Consider the following 19,087-nt stretch of genomic DNA (forward strand, 5'->3'; position numbering starts at 1 on the left):
CAAAACTTTGGTCAACTCTTCCCTTAGGTTCAACATAACCCAGACCATAATGCTTTCTTCGGTTAATCTGATTTACATTTCATTCAACTTGAACAGTCGGTACTTCTGTTTCATATGCCACACTGGATTTGACAAAGTGAATAAATTTCCCTTTATCTTTCTCCAGTTCTGGTTTAGTACTGGTTTCAGAAGTGCTTTCATTATTGCTGAATCCGAGACAACTTCTGTCACCGGATTGCTTATGCAATTCTTGCATCTTTTCTAATGAAACAGAAGACTTATTCCAAGGGTTTACCAGAACAGATAGCTTCTGATTTTCAGATTTCATTGTCTGGTAATCTGCTTTTACTCTCTCATTCTCAGTTTTCAATTTACTCATCTCCACTTTCAAATCATTGCAGCTGTTCTCTTTCAAGCAAGTGAACTTACTGACTTGATATTTTATGTTTAGATTTTCAATCTTAACTTCCTCGAGTGATTGAGAAAATCTCGAGTACTCTTCTACCATGTCATGCAGTGCGTTAATTAACTCAGTTCGTGTGAATTCATCAGTCAAAGTCGAGTACCTCTTCAGATGTCGAGTTTGGTTAAACATCTGCCATAAGACATTTGATCTCTTCTGCATCACTTTCGCTAGAATGACTCTCAGAGTCAGATGACTCAGTACTGGAGTCCGCCCATTTTGATTTCCTTTCCTCAGCAATCATCGCTTTGCGTTCTCTTCTGAACTTCTTGTCATTCCTTCTGTATTCTTTCTTCTTCTGATCATCCTTCTTGGGCTTTGGGCAGTCAGCAATAAAATGCCCGACTTTTCAACAATTAAAGCATGCCATATCTCCGGAAGATGAATCCTTTTTGAAGTTTCGATTTTGACCTTGGTAAGCTCGATGATTCTTTTTCATGGACCTAGAGAACTTCTTTACAAACAAGGACATAGCATCACTGTTGATATGCTCAGCAGTCTTTTCAGAAGTACATTCAATAGAGGTGGCAGATGCTGCTTGTGGAATGACTGCAGCAGCAGCAGTAGAGGTAGTAGCAATAGTAGCAGCAAGGGCCTTGGTTGGCAGACTTGTTGAAGGCTCTTCTCCGCTTCTAACTTCTAGCTCAAACTCATAGGCTTTTAAGTCAGCGAACAAGTCATGTAATTCCAACTTGTTTAGATCTTTATAGACTCTAATAGCCATTGTTTTCACGTCCCATTCTCTAGGTAATGCTCTCATTACTTTAAGTGCTATTTCTCTGTTGCCATGCTCTTTTCCCAAAGCCGTCAGCTCATTGACCAAGCTGCTGAAACGTTCATCAAATTCATTTAGAGTTTCTCCAGCTTTCATTTTTAGATTTTCAAACTTCTGCATTGCTATAGACTGTTTGTTTTCCTTTTCTGCTCATTTTCTTCACATATCTGAATGAGCTTTTCCAACATCTCTTTTGCGGTAGAACACATCTTGATTTTGCTAAAGGTGTTTTTATCAAGAGTCTTATAAAGAATATCCTTCGCAACATTGTCAAGATTATCTTTCTTCTTATTTTCGCGAGGTGCCCCCTCAGTAACAGCAATAGCTGTATTTGGATTTAAGATCTTTAATGGTCCGTCTGTGATGAAATACCACATGTCATCATCTTGAGCTGCAAGGTGAGCTTGCATACGAATCATCCAATCATAAAAATCTTCTTTTGAGAACATGAGAACCTTGCTAAAGTGTGCCATAACTGTTGCAAATATTCAGAACAAGAGAAACCTGCTCTGATACCACTTGTTGGGGATCGATGTAGAGTTTAGAGGGGGGTGAATAAAATCTTCTCCTTTGATGATAGTTAATGCAAAGGGTGCTAAGATCCTATTAGAGATTGTAGCTGTTCTTGTTCAATAATACGTCCAGCAGATCACAATTGAAAGTGCGGAAACAATCAGATGGAGTAAGGTGAGAAACAGTAATTGTGGGGACCCGGACGCTAATCATCTTCTTCATCGTCATTGGGATAAATGGATCAATTAATTAATCTAGGTCTAAATTTTTATTTTATTTTTTAATTGCAGAACGTAATGTAATTCAATCTTATATACATATCAGTATAACAGCACAAGTCTTGTACAATAAACATCAACTCAAACTAAGGTTCAACAACTAATGTCAAGTGCTGAATCCTATCCACAGCAACATAAAAGTCCGTTGTCTCCACTCTAATCATGATCTCTCGTCATCTCCTCAACCCTGATCATGTCCCACCTGTTGTCATGCACACATACAAACACGACAACCGCCGGATAATTCCGGTAAGAATATAATCCCAGTATAAATCAACGAACATGCAATCATATGATAAACATAAAAGAATGGACAATTAACAGCAATATGTATCAAAATCTGAAACATAATCAATATAAAACTGTCGACAATGCTCGTGACTCCACGACTCAGACTAGACTCGATCCTAGTCTAGGGATCCCGGTTTCCAGACGTTGGTATTCCTATATCGACCAACAGTAATAGAAGAAACTCCGATTCTATCCACGTCGATATAACCAAACATCCAGTGTCTTGACCTATCCGTCACAGACTCTGGCACTATCGCCAATACACTATCTTGTGACATCGTGCAATGTGCCCATGGCGATCCCACCACTATCAGGCACTTCTGTCACAAGATCACTCGACTAATATCTGCTTTCTATACATCCATAGAACAAGCATATCAAGTCAAAGCAATGAACATAATAATAAGAAGTATGTGATTTAGGGAAACTCAAGTATATCCTACTTGAGTCGATCTCCCAGTACCACATTGACTTATACCTTTCGTTTGTAGTCTGGGTCTGAAGCAATATCAGTTCTGAACTCAAGACTGTATCTGTAACTCTGAAATGACATATCGAGAATAATAATATCAACATTCCATTCCCAATACAATACGGAATCTGATTAATCTTAATTTAATTCAAATCATCGGCATAACGGCACAATCTTAATATCCCCGTAAATACCATATCAACAAATATCAATTACAAATCATAACCCATATCCGATACAATCTTTAATCAATCAATAATCTAAATCTATCCGGTTTTCAGTCCATATAATCAGAAATTAATAACAATTCCATAATCAATCTGTTCTTTAATCTGGTTTCGACTCTACGATGTGTAGTATTTCCGGAACACATAATAATAATTAAATAACAAATCCTCCCATATCATAATTTCAAATGATAACAGAACTCAATAAAATTTACGTCCTGTAGTAGCTATCGACGAAAGGATCTCAGAAATGTGTTCAGATCGAAATTCTGATAAACGGATACCGCACAATCAAATTTCTAAAAGAAGAAATGAACTTGGGATTCCCTGAAACTTTTCCTTCGATTTGCCTTGTCTTTCACACGAAGGAATGAAGATTTAACATTTTATATATGCATGGTGAGGACAAGTGTCCCACCCAATCCAACTAATTGCACTTTATCCCCTCAACTTTTCACTAATTGCAATTCGGCCCCAATAATTACGAAATTGCCATCAAATTTAAATCAATTATTTTTCCACTTAATTACAAAATTGCCATCAAATTTAAATTAAGTATTTTTCCACTTAATTACAAAAATACCATCAATAATATTTCCTTTTCGGGGTCTCATAAAATTGATAACATCTCAGGCCTTACAATTCTCCCCCTCTGAGACAAGATTTCGTCCTCGAAATTTCAACCAATCATATGACAGGCAATCAAATCAGAAATAACAGAAACTGAAATAGGAAACTCACATCAGTGGAATAACTCTGGGAATTCCTGTCTCATATCTGATTCAGTCTCCCAAGTTGCTTCTTCAATGCCATGACGAGTCCATTGAACTTTGACAAGTGGGATGGTCTTCGTTCTGAGTTGCTTTTCTTTACGATCAATAATCTGAACCGGTTCTCAATATAACTCAAACACTCGTCAAGCTCAGCCTCGTCTGGCTGGATAATATGGGAATCATCGGGGAGATATTTTCGTAACATAGATACATGAAAGACATCATGTATTTCAGATAGAGAAGGCGGTAATGCAAGTCGATAGGCACGATCTCCTATCTTCTCGAGAATCTCATACGGCCTAATAAAACGTGGAGACAGCTTACCTTTCTTGCCAAATCTGACAACTCCTCTGAAAGGTGAAATCTTTTGGAATACTCGGTCTCCAACCTCAAATACCAACGGTCTTCGTCGAATATTGGCATAATTGGCCTGTCTGTCCTGAGCTGTCTTCATTCTCTTCTGAATCAACTTTACCTTTTCTGTCATCTCTCTGATCATATCAGGTCCAATCTCAGGAACCTCTGAGATATCATCCCAATACAGAGGTGATCTGCACTTGTTTCCGTACAATGCTTCAAATGGAGCCATCTCAATACTTGTCTGATAGTTGTTGTTGTACGAAAATTCACAAAGTGGCAATGCATCATGCCATCCAGTGCTAAAATCAAGCACTACAGCTCTCAGCATATCCTCCAATGTCTGGATCGTCCGCTCTGACTGTCCGTCAGTCTGTGGATGATATGTGGTACTCAAATGCAACTTCGTACCTAGAACCTGCTGTAAACTCTGCCAGAAGTGCGAAGTGAACCGAGGATCACGGTCTGATACAATCGAGTTCGGCACTCCGTGCAATCTGACCACCTCTCTAACATAAATCTCAGCCATCTGGTCATACATGTATGTCATCTGGTACGGAATAAAACATGCTGATTTGGTCAATCTGTCAATCATGACCCAAATCGCATCACCACCTCGGGAGGATCTCGGTAACTGCGTCACAAAATCCATGGAAATGTGATCCTATTTCCATTCAGGAATCGATAAACTGTGCAATAGACCTCCTGGTTTCTTTCTTTCAGCCTTTACCTGTTGGCAATTCAGACATTTTGACACAAATTCTGTGACATCAGATTTCATTTGCTTCCACAAAAACTGTGTCTTCAAGTCATTATACATCTTTCTGCCACCAGGATGGATACTGAATCGACTGCTGTGCGTTTCAGTCAATATCTGCTGTTTCAACTCTGAAACATTCGGCACAACAAGACGATTATTCACATACAAAACATCATCACAAACCTGATATTCCGATTGATGTCCAGCTCTGACCATAGCAATCGAATTCTGCACGTTCTGATCAACTTTCTATGCCTCTTTGATTCTCATTATCAATTCTGGTTCAGCTCGAATAGCACATAATCTCAAAGGCTGACAATCTGTTTCAAAAGCTAATCCAGACAAACAGCAATCTTCTATCAAATTCGAAACACCAATAATCGATAAGGATAAAGAACAAACCTTTCGACTCAGTGCATCTGCTGCTGCATTAGATTTCCCCGGATAGTACTTGATTTCACAATCGAAGTCTTTAAGCAAATCAAGCCATCTTCGCTGTCTCATATTCAACTCTGACTGTGAAAAGAGATATTTCAAGCTTTTATGATCAGAATAGATTTCAAACTTCTCACCGTAAAGGTAGTGTCGCCATATCTTCAAAGCAAAGACGATGACAGCCAATTCAAGATCATGAATTGGGTAACGAGTCTCATGTGGCTTCAGCTGTCTCGAGGCATAAGCAATAACATGCCCTCGCTGCATCAGAATACAACCCAATCCTCGGTGAGATGCATCACAATAAACCACAAAATCACCAGTACCTGATGGGATAGTTAGTATCGGTGCACTGGTCAATCTTTTCTTCAATTCAAGAAAGCTGGTCTCACATTCTTCAGACTAAACAAATGGAGCATTCTTCTGAGTCAACTAAGTAATTGGCTTGGCAATACTCGAGAAATCTTTAATAAATCTACGATAATATACTGCCAAACCCATAAAACTGCGAATTTTGGGTACTGATGTCGGTCTCGGCCAAGAAATCAATGCCTCAACCTTACTGGGATCAACTGATATACCGTCTCCGGATATAATATGCCCGAGAAATACAACCTTTCTCAACCAAAACTCGCATTTCGACAGTTTAGCATACAGTTTCTCAGCCCTCAAAATTTTCGACACAGTTCTCAGATGATCAGCATGCTCAATCATATTCTTCGAATAAATCAATATGTCATCAATAAATATAATGACAAAATCATCAAGGTATCTCTGAAAGACACGGTTCATCAACCACATGAATACAGCCGGTGCATTCGTCAAACCAAATGGCATGACAATAAACTCATAATGTCCATACCTGGTTCTGAATGCAGTCTTCGAGATATCAGAATCCCTGACTCTCAGCTGATGGTATCCAGATCTCAGATCGATCTTGGAATATACGGATGAACCCTGCAACTGATCAAACAAATCATCAATGCGAGGCAAGGGATATTTATTCTTTACCGTTGCTTTGTTCAGTTGCCGGTAATCGATACAGAGTCTCATTGAACCGTCTTTCTTTCGAACAAACAGTACTGGAGCACCCCAAGGAGACACACTCGGTCTGATATACCCCTTGGCCAGTAGATCCTCCAACTGTTCTTTCAACTTTTTCAACTCAATCGGTATCATTCTGTACGAAGCCCTCGAAATCGGAACTGTACCTTGCATCAACTCAATGCTGAAGTCTATCTCTCAAATCGGAGGCAAACCAGGAATCTCATATGGAAAGACATCAGCAAACTCACACACTACTGGCAAGTCCGCCAATGATGGAGTCGATTTCAGTAGATCAACTGAATAGACAAGGAATCATTCCGCTCCTTTCTGTAACAATCGAGTCATATTCATAGCAGATATCAAAGGAATTCTGGCTCGAGAACCCTTACCATAAAATTTCCACTCATCAGCCATCTCAGGTCTGAATCTTACAATTTTGTGGAAACAATCGACTGTAGCCCTATACTTGGTCAACATATCGATACCGATAATACAATAAAATCAAACAACCCAAGCACAATACAATCTATCTCAATCTCATGCCCATCGTACTGTAGCATACACGATCTAACAGACTTCACTGATATCAAACCTGTCCCCAAAGGAGAAGAGACAGATACTACAATAGATAGGGACTCAACAGGTAATGCATGCATCAATGCAAATCTCTCAGAAATAAATGTATGTGATGCACCAGTATCAATCAATAAATAAGCAGGGTAACCAGAAATAGAACAGTTACCTGCAACGACATCATCAGGTGCATCCTGTGTTTGCTCCTCAGTCAAAGCAAAAACTCTGGCCTGCTGTCTCGGAGGCTGGCTCACTGTCTGGCTTCCTCCTGGCCTCTGGTGTGACTGGGTAGACGGTGCTGGCTAGAAAGAATGGACAGCAGATGGTCGTCTCCCGGTCTGAGCCACTGATCCAGATGACTCTGTTGCCTGGGATCCCTGTGCACCTCGCTGGGACATACTCGGGCAAAATGTCCCTGCTGTCGACATATACGACAAGAGCCAAACACTCCTCTGCACTGCTCTGTGGAATGCTTCCCTCCACAAGTGCTGCAATATAGTCCTGTATAACTTTGGCTCTGACCAATCTGTCTCGAGCCACTGGAACTGGAAGAACTGCTGCCAGAATTCTTGAACTGCTTTCCCTTGGCTTTCAGGAAATCTTTCTTTCCACTCCTACTGCCACTCTCAAATCTGGGAGATGGTGGAGGCATCTGTGGTCTCGGTGCTGAAGGCACAAACGAAGCTCCTCTCTGTCTTATTAGACCGGCTTCGGCTCCCTTGGCTCGGTTCAGGGCATCAGTAAAATTATTCGGTCTCCCTGTGTTCACCAATGTGAAAATCTCAGGATTCAAACCATTGATGAACTGATCAGCAATAGCTTCTTCATTCTCGGCCACGTGTGGAGCAAATCGCAACAAAGTAGAAAACTTAGTCACATATTCCTCAATATTCAGCTGGCCCTGTCTCAAGTTTGCAAACTCTGCTCCCTTGTCCTTCCTGTACGATACTGGAAAGAATCTCTGATAAAATTCAGTTCTAAACACATTCCAGGTAATAGTCGTACCTCGATGCTCTAATGCCTTCTTCGTGGTAATCCACCAGTTCTTTGCAATATCGTGCAACTGGTGTCCAATTAGTTTCACTCTCCTCTCATCAGTATAGTCCAAGGACTCAAACAGCATCTCAATGTCGTCTAACCAACTCTCGCAATCAACTGAAGTCTCAGTACCTTTCGGAGTCGGTGGATGGAATGACTGGAATCTCTTCAGTAATGTCTCCATCGGTGTTGCTGTCACGTCCATGGGAGGATTCGAAGTGCTACCCTATTCCGGTATTCTTCGAGAAGGAATATCTGATTATCAAAAGGGTTAGCAATCACAATTGACAAATCTGTCTCAGTCCCTTTCTGATCATCTTACCTTTGATCAAGAATCGGTTCTGATCCATTCTCAATTATACACATTACCATATCAAAATCAGATAATCAGGTAAACAAGTATTAAAGCAATAAATAATGCTCGCAATCACAAGCAGGAAAGAAAACTCAATCTGCCCCACTCACTAGTTCTTATCTCAGTCTAAAGGATCTATCGCTCTGATACCACATGTTGTGGGGACCCGGACGCTAATCATCTTCTTAATTGTCATTGGGATAAATGGATCGATTAATTAATCTGGGTCTAAATTTATATTTTATTTTTTAATTGCGGAACGTAATGTAATTCAATCTTATATACATATCAGTATAACAGCACAAGTCTTGTACAATAAACATCAACTCAAACTAAGGTTCAACAACTAATGTCAAGTGCTGAATCCTATCTACAACAACATCAAAGTCCGTGGTCTCCACTCTAATCATGATCTCTCGTCATCTCCTCAACCCTGATCATGTCCCACCTGTTGTCATGCACACATACAAACACGACAACCGCCGGATAATTCCGGTAAGAATATAATCCCAGTATAAATCAACGAATATGCAATCATATGATAAACATAAAAGCATGGACAATTAACAGCAATATGTATCAAAATCTGAAACATAATCAATATAAAACTGTCGACAATGCTCGTGACTCCACGACTCAGACTAGACTCGATCCTAGTCTAGGGATCCCGGTTTCCAGACGTTGGTATTCCTATATCGACCAACAGTAATAGAAGAAACTCCGATTCTATCCACGTCGATATAACCAAACATCCAGTGTCTTGACCTATCCGTCACAGACTGTGGCACTATCGCCAATACACTATCTTGTGACATCGTGCAATGTGCCCATGGCGATCCCACCACTATCAGGCACTTCTGTCACAAGATCACTCGACTAATATCTGCTTTCTATACATCCATAGAACAAGCATATCAAGTCAAAGCAATGAACATAATAATAAGAAGTATGTGATTTAGGGAAACTCAAGTATATCCTACTTGAGTCGATCTCCCAGTACCACATTGACTTATACCTTTCGTTTGTTGTCTAGGTCTGAAGCAATATCAGTTCTGAACTCAAGACTGTCTCTGTTACTCTGAAATGACATATCGAAAATAATAATATCAACATTCTATTCCCAATACAATACGGAATCTGATTAATCTTAATTTAATTCAAATCATCGGCATAACGGCACAATCTTAATATCCCCGTAAATACCATATCAACAAATATCAATTACAAATCATAACCCATATCCGATACAATCTGTAATCAATCAATAATCTAAATCTGTCCGGTTTTCAGTCCATGTAATCAGAAATTCATAACAATTCCATAATCAATTTGTTCTTCAATCCGGTTTCGATTCTACGATGTGTAGTATTTCCAGAACACATAATAATAATTAAATAACAATTCCTCCCATATCATAATTTCAAATGATAACAGAACTCAATAAAACTTACGTCCTGTAGTAGCTATCGACGAAAGGATATCAGAAATATGTTCAGATCGAAATTCTGATAAACGGATACCGCACAATCAAATTTCTAAAAGAAGAAATGAACTTGAGATTCCCTGAAACTTTTCCTTCGATTTGCCTTGTCTTTTACACGAAGGAATGAAGATTTAACATTTTATATATGCATGGTGAGGGCAAGTGTCCCACCCAATCCAACTAATTGCACTTTAGCCCCTCAACTTTTCACTATTTGCAATTCGGCCCCAATAATTATGAAATTGCCATCAAATTTAAATCAATTATTTTTCCACTTAATTACAAAATTGCCATCAAATTTAAATTAAGTATTTTTCCACTTAATTACAAAAATGCCATCAATAATATTTCCTTTTCGGGGTCTCATAAAATTGATAACATCTCAGGCCTTACAGTAATAGCAGTAGGTAGTGACACAGTAGTTGTTTCTGGAAGTTCGAAGATATAATCTTCTACGTCTCCTTTTCTTCTGTTTCCTTAAGGTATCACTGAAAGACTTTGGTTTTGTAGTACACACTTGTACACACCTACTTCAGCAGGACTTATCTATTGCCTACTGAAACTCTTAGTAACTCAATACAATAGTTCAATATAGCAATGTTCTGGAAAAGACTCTTTTCCAGTTTACAAACTCTTCTACAACAATATTATAAAGTTTTGCTTGAAGAGATGAAAAAACAGCAGTACAAAATGATCTCCAAAGATCAGATGTAAAATATGATGCGTGTACTGCTTTTCTGCAAGTTTGAGCTTTTTAAGATAATGAAAATTTCACGGTAGCTCAATGTATTGTTGGATGGATAAGAATGATCAGCGTTGTTATCTAAATGTTTTTGATCCATATATATAGATAACTTGAGTCCAACGTCTATAATTAGAGATTGTCTCCTGTCCTCTATTACAATCAGCTTTATTACTGAAATAGGTTCCTGCATAAGAGCTACAGAACAATCAGTCATGTTTTATACTAAAACAGGTAAAGCGTATTAAATGACTTACTATAGCATTTAATGGTGCAATAAATGCTTGGTACTAGATAAGATAACGGTAACAATTAAGATTGAAACAATCGAGTAGAAAGCCGTTAAGTGCTGATCCAGTAGAACTAAGTTCTGCTAAGCCGTTGAGTATTAACTAAAATACTGCTTCTGATAGAGCAACTCAAAAGCTACTATTTTGCATAATCTTCTGGTTGATATTATTCCTACTGGTTTTAATACATATCACCACAATAAAGTTTCTAACATCAACAAATGAGGTTGGTATCTATAATCTTAAAGATGATATAGATATTCAAGCTAAACTTGCATCTTTAGCAAGAAAAATCGAGTCTTTAGAAATGAAAAAGAATGGTCAATTAAAATGTATTCAAGAAATTGTTTGTCATATATGTGATACACATGATCATTCTACAAAAGATTATCCAACATTACCTTCATTTAAATAATGTCTCCATGTACAAGCAAATTATGTTAACAATTATAAAAAAGCCAATATTAGATCTTTTTTCACAATCATATAATCTTGGATGGAAAAATCATCCTAATTTAGTTGGAGGAATGATAATAATGCAAAACCTTAAGAACAACATTTTCAAAATAACCAAAATCATCAAGGTTATATTCCATATGTTACACCTCCAAGAAAAAACTTTGAAGATATAATTCATGCATTTATCCAAAAGCAAAAGCTATCAATATTCAAAACAGTCAATCTATTGGTGATTTGAAAGAAACTCTTGCAAAATTTGTATCTGCACTTAATATTCATGAAAAAGGAAAATTTCCATCTCAACCTCAACTCAATCCTAAAAATCAAAATCAAGAATTAAATTATGATAAAATTGATCAAATAAAATCTTTTATTACCCTTAGAAGTGGTAAAATAGTTAATGATCCATATAGTAATGAAAACAAGGATAATTTAAATTCAAAGAGTAATGATGATAATCCTGATACTTTTGAGAATGATGATAGCTTAGATTCTAAGAAATAATATGGTAAATGATAAATTATCTGAAATAGTAAATGAGTCAAATAAACCTCCACCATTTTCTCATGCATTAACAAATCATAAAAAACAAAAAAGTGATTCTGATATCTATGAAGTTTTTAAACAAGTAAGATAAATATTCCATTATTAGATGCTATTAAACAAAGACCTTCCTATGCAAAATTTTTAAAAGACTTGTGTACTATGAAGAGAAAATTGCATGTAAAGAAGAAAGCATTCTTGGCCGAGCAAGTAAGTTCTATTCTTCAAAACAATTCTAGTTTAAAAAATAAAGATCTTGGTTGTCCAACAATTATATGTATTATTGGAGAAAATAAAATTAAAAAAGCTTTGTTAGATTTGGGAGCAAGTGTGAATTTACTTCCTTATTCAGTTTATGAAAAACTTAATTTAGGAGAATTAAAACCCTCTTCTTTTACTCTCTTACTGGCGGATAGGTCAATCAAAATACCTAGAGGTATTGTAGAAGATGTGTTGGTTCAAGTTGATAAATTCATATATCCTGTAGATTTTATTGTATTGGATACACAACCAACAGAAGTATATAATGAAATTTCGGTAATATTGGGACGACCATTTCTAGCAACTTCAAATGCTTTAATTAATTATCGAAATGGAATAATGAAATTGTCTTTTCGAAATATGACTCTAGAACTTAATGAGTTCAATTTATGTAAACAACCAAGTATAAATGAAAATGAATATGATAATGAAATAGGAACAATCGTGGAAGAAAATATACAAGAAGAAAATCAACAATCTGAAGTTTTTTCAATTGAAAGTTTTGAGTCTGAAAATAATTTTAAAGAAGATGATAATACAAAACTGAATTAAAATTTTGACCATTCGAATTGAAATATGTATTTTTTGGTGAAAATAAAACATTCTATGTTGTTATTTTTTCTACTCTTTTGCCAAATCAAAAAAAAGATTTAATTAAACTACATAAAAAATATAAAAATTCAATTGAATGGACTTTGAAATATATAAAAGGTATAAATCTTTTAATTTACACACATAGAATTCACTTGGAAAAAATGCTAAAACATATCAACAACAAAAAAGAAGGTTAAATCCACATATGAAGGAAGTTGATAAGAATGAAGTATTAAAACTATTAGATGCTGGAATTATCTATCCAATCTCAGATAGTAAATGGGTAAATCCAACCCAAGTAGTACCTAAAAAGTCAGGCATCACTGTTATAAAAAATGAAAGGGAGAGTTATTACAAGAAAGGATTCCATCTAGTTGGCGTATGTGTATTGATTATAGAAAATTAAATGATGCAACTAGAAAAAATCATTTCCTACTATCATTTTTAGGTCAAATTCTAGAAAAAGTTTTAGGTAATTCTTATTACTGTTTTTTTTATGGGTATTCATGGTATTATCAAATACCTATATCATTAGAAGATCAAGAAAAAACTACTTTCATTTGCCCTTTTGGAACTTTTGCATTTAAAAGAATGCCATTTGGTTTATGTAATGCTCCAGCTACTTTTCAAATATGCATGTTAAGTATTTTCAGTGATATGATTGAAGAATTTGTAGAATTTTTTATGGATGATATAACTGTTTTTGGAAACTCATTTGAAAATTGTCTTAAAAACCTAGAATAAGTATTAAAAGGATGTGAAACAAAATCTTATTTTAAATTGGAAAAAATGTCATTATATGATTAAATCTGGGATTGTTTTAGGACATGTATTATCTGAAAAAGGAATCGAAGTTGATAAAACCAAATTTGATGTTATTGCTAATTTAACATCACCAAAAACGATCAAAGAAGTTCGATCATTCTTGGGTCATGCAGGATTTTATAGAAGGTTTATAAAAAATTTCAGTATGATATCTAAACCAATTTCAAATATTTTAACAAAAGATACACAACTTGAATGGACTCAGAAATGTGAAAATGCTTTTAAAAAAATAATTAATCTTTTAAATACATCACTTATTTTACAACCTCCAGATTGGTTTTTACAATTTGAATTAATGTGTGATGCAAGTTATTATGCTATAGGAGCTGTATTAGGGCAAAGAAAAGAAGGAAAACTTTATGCAATTTGTTATGCTAGTAGAACATTAAATAGTGCTCAAATAAATTATTCAACTACTGAAAAAGAATTATTTTCCATAGTATTTGCATTAGATAAGTTTCGATCTTATTTAATTGGTTATACTAGTATTTTTTACACAGATCATTCTGCCGTAAAATATTTATCAAATAAACAAGATGCTAAGCCAAGATTAATACGGTGGATTTTATTGTTATAAGTATTTGATATTATAATTAAAGATAAAAAAATGAAAATCCAATAAATGAAAATTTTCCAGATGATCATTTGTTTTATGCTACTATTATGCCATGGTTTGTTAACATTGTAAATTTTCTTGTGACAAATAAAATGCATTCTCATTGGAATTCACAGGATAAGAATAAATTCTTGATAGAAGTAAAAAAAATTTATTGGGATGATCCTTACTTGTTTAAGTATTGTCCTGACCAAATTTTTCGACAATGCATCCCGACAATGAAGTAAGTAATGTTATTAAATTTTGTCATTCTGAAGCATGTGGAGGTCATTTTTCATCCAACAAAACAGTTACAAAAATCTTACAATGTGGATTTTATTGGCTGTCTTTATTCAAAGATACGCATTTATTTTGCAAATCTTGTGAAAACTGTCAGAAGATGAGATCAATTTCAAAACGAAACATGATGCCTTTAAATCCAATCATAATTATTGAAATATTTGATAGTTGGGGATAGATTTTATGGGTCCATTTACATTACCTTTTGGATTTACCTACATTTTAGTCACTGTTGATTACGTTTCAAAATGGATTGAAGCAATTGCATGTAGAACTAATGATCATAAAGTTGTTATAAAATTTTTAAAAGAAGATATTTTTAGCCGATTTGGAATACCTAGAGCAATAATTAATGATGTGGGAAGTAATTTTATAAATAAATAATTTTCTTCTTTGTTAAGAAAATATGGCATTACACATAAAGTATCTACCCCAGATCAGCGTCAAAGTAATGGTCAAGTTGAACTTGCAAATAGAGAAATCAAACAAATTTTAGAAAAAACAGTTAATCAAAATCAAAAAGATTGATCTTTAAGATTAACTGATGCATTATGGGCATATAGAACTCCATTTAAAAAATCATTAGGGATGTCACCATATAGGTTAGTTTTTAGTAAGCATTGTCATTACCGGTTGAACTTGAACATAAAGCTTATTGGGCAATTAAAGCATTTAATATGAATCTAGATTATGCATCTAAATTAAGAAAATTGTAATTAAATGAACTTGAAGAATTAAGAAATGATGCATATGAAAATTCAAAGATTTATAAAGATAGAACTAAAGTCTTTCATGATAAAAATATTATGAGAAAATCATTTGAAATTGGACAAAAAGTTCTACTTTATAATTCTCGTTTGCATTTATTTCTAGGTAAACTAAGATCGAGGTGGCCAGGACCATTTATAATTAAATTTGTTTATCCTCATGGTGCTGTTGATATTGAAAATCCTAAAAATAATGACGTGTTTAATGTTAATGAGCAAAGACTTAAGCCTTTTATAGAAAATGAAATTCTTAATGATGAGTTTATGCCTTTATATGATCCACAATAGTTGTTTGGTATTTTTATTTTTTATTTCTTTTTAAGATTCTAGTTCATTTCCCAGTTAAGTGGCGGATAACGGTACTCCGTGACTGTTTAAGTCGGTTTCTTCAGTTTTCCCAAAATAATTGAAATATATATATTATAATAATAATAATAAAAATTAAAAAAAATATGGATGCGTGTATTATGAATCTTCGTAAATATTTTGCTTGTTTACCTGATAATGCGTTGAAAAAAATATATAAAGCTAGATGTGAGCGATTAAGGTTGATGATGTCTTATGGAATACCGAATGATGTCCGTTTGATAATTGAAGCAAAATTCCGATTGGTTGGGAAAGCAAGTGAAATAATAATAAGACATATGCCAGGATTTGGTAAAAGTACATATGCTAAAAAGCGAAGAGCTAAACGTATAGGTGGATGTCATAAATGTGCAAGGTGAACTTGTAAGGGGAAATGCAAAACTGTTGGAATGACATCAATGAATAGAGAAGATAAAATTTTATTCATTAAGAATGGTCTGAGTAAAGAGCCTTTGGATAATTTTCTAGAGGTTCTTGATATGCATTCTAGTGGTTACATGCAAAATGAACTTCTTAAACTATGGTGGAAATTTCAACATGAGGAAAATCAATATGGACGGTGGAATCAGCCTTACAAAGATCCTACTGTTGTAACACATATCTATTTTGATAAGTAATATATATATATATACAAAATTTAGTCTTGGGAATCTGACGTTAAAAGACCCTGTTTGCCAATTTATAAAAAAATTGGATAGGAAGCATATCCTCGACTCATAGAAGACGTTGAAGCCGTTACTGAACGTAAAATCAGAGGAAGATGTGAGCCACAATCACAACTACGCTGTATATATGTGTTTTAATTTTATGTCATTTTTATTTTCTTTTATTAATAATAATTTCCTGTTCAAATATTGACTTTTGGCATCGTACGCTTATAAATTCATATGCTGTGATCTAACAATTACAGAAAAAATATTTCTAAACATGTCAATATCCACGATAAGTAAAATAAAAAATATTTGTGTATTTTGTGGATCTAGTGCAGGAAAAGATTCAATTTATGAAGAATTAGCAGAAAAGCTTGGCATAACACTTGGTAAAAAAAAGATTCATTTGGTATATGGTGGTGGTGAAGTTGGTCTCATGGAAAAAGTTGCAAAAGCTGCGCATGCAGGTGGAAGTGAAGTCTTAGGCATTATTCCGATTACCTTAGCCAGTCTTACTGGACCAACAATAGGAGAAGAAATGAAAGTGGACAACGTGTATGAACGAATTACTCAAATGATTGAACATTCAGATGCTTTCATTGCTTTGCCAGGAGGTTTCGGTACTTTAGAGGAAATATTTCATACTGTTTCCTAGGCACAATTAAATATCCATCATAAGCCAATTGGTTTGTTAAATATTAACAACTATTATGATAAATTGTTATCGTTTCTTGATGATGTTGTTGAACAGAGATTTCTTTCATTAGCTTCACGAATGTTGTTAGTTTCTGCTACAAGTGAAGGTGAACTTATTGATTTACTGCAAGAATTTAGTCATGAACCAGATACATTCTTATCTCAATTTAATTGGCCAACATCCAAGAGTAAGAAAAGAAAATTCATGTGATGCTAAACCTGTGATTCAACGGTATGTTTTAATGTTTTTTTTTAAGTTATGAATAATTTCTTCTTCTTCTTCTCCTCTTAGTTTTTTTTATTTGAAAATAAAAATATATACTTATATATAGTAATAATATTAATAATTTTTAGTTCAATGTCGAGTAAGGTGTCAGTAAAATTGCAAAACCTCTATCTTTCCTACTTATGAAAGATGTGCCTTTTGATTTTCATTCTGACTGTTTACAGGCATATGAGGATTTGAAGGAGCGCTTGGTGACAGCTCCTGTCTTGCTGGCACCAGATTGGGATCTACCTTTCGAGATCATGTGCGACGCCAGTGACACTGCGGTGGGAGCTGTGCTTGGCCAGCGACAAAACAAGGTATTTCAAACAATTTACTACGCAAGTAAGACCTTAGATGAGGCTCAATTGAATTATGCAACAACTGAAAAGGAATTACTTGCAGTAGTATTTGCGCTTGACAAATTTCATGCATATCTTGTTTTGTCAAAATTCATTATTTACACAGACCACTCTGTACTAAAATATTTGCTTGCTAAAAAAGATGCAAAACCACGCTTACTTCGGTGGATCTTACTTTTACAAGTGTTTGACTTAGAAATCAAAGATAAGAAAGGTGTTGAGAATGTGGTTGCGGATAACTTGTCTAGGTTAGAATTCGTCAGTGATGATTGTGTGAATGATGCTATTAATGATTGGTTTCCTGATGAGCAACTGTTTGAGGTGAAAAATTGTCCATGGTATGCAAATTTTGCAAATTTTCTTGTTACAGGCTCACCTCCCCCAAATTTAACTTTTCACCAAAGAAAGAAATTTTTTTCGGACGTGAAATATTATTTTTGGGAGGAACCGTTTTTGTTCAAAATTTGTGCAGATGCCATGATAAGAAGGTGTGTTGCAGAGGAAGAGTTCGGTCAAATTCTCAATCACTGTCATGACCGTGAGGTAGGTGGTCATTTTGGACCAACAAGGATGGCGTCTAAGGTACTTGAATGTGGTTTTTATTGGCCATCCCTTTTTAAAGATGCTCGTTCTTATGTGCTCGCATGTGATAGATGCCAACGGACAGGTAACATTTCTAACCGTCATGAAATGCCATTGAATAATATTCATGAGTGTGAGGTTTTTGATGTATGGGGAATAGATTTCATGGGACCGTTTCCCAGTTCGTTCACGAAAAAATATATTTTGGTTGCGGTTGACTATGTGTCTAAGTGGGTAGAGGCAGAAGCATTCGCCACTAATGATGCTCAGGTGGTCTTAAAATTTTTAAAGAAAAATATTTTTAACAGATTTGGAACACCATGAGCAATCATCAGTGATGGTGGCACTCATTTTTGCAACAAACTATTTGAAAAACTCTTGAGCAAGTACGGTGTCACACATAAGATCTCTACCCCTTATCACCCCTAGACAAGTGGTCAAGTTGAGGTGTCTAATCGAGAAATCAAGCGAATTCTGGAAAAAGTGGTGGGTGTCAGTAGGAAGGATTGGTCGATGAGGTTAGATGATGCTCTTTGGGCATATAGGACTGCTTTCAAAACACCTATAGGCACAACACCGTACATATTATTGTTTGGTAAAGCATGTCACTTACCTGTAGAGTTAGAGCATCGGGCATATTGGGCAACAAAAGCACTACTTTAACTTTACTGGTGCAGGTGAACGACGTTTGCTTCAACTAGATCAGTTGGAGGAATTCCGAAATCTGGCATATGATCTCGCACTGTCCTACAAAGAAAAGACAAAGAGGGCTCATGATAGGCGAATCAACAAAAGGGAATTCCAAGAAGAAGAAAATGTCCTGCTCTATAACTCCCGGTTGAGACTGTTTCTAGGAAAACTGAAGTCACGATGGTCCGGTCCATTCGTGATTTCGAAAGTATACCCATCGGGAGCTGTAGAATTGAAAGATGGAAAGGATGGGACATTTA

This window comes from Primulina tabacum, chromosome 12 (genome assembly GCF_025594145.1).
Source record: "Primulina tabacum isolate GXHZ01 chromosome 12, ASM2559414v2, whole genome shotgun sequence".
Lineage (NCBI taxonomy): Eukaryota > Viridiplantae > Streptophyta > Magnoliopsida > Lamiales > Gesneriaceae > Primulina > Primulina tabacum.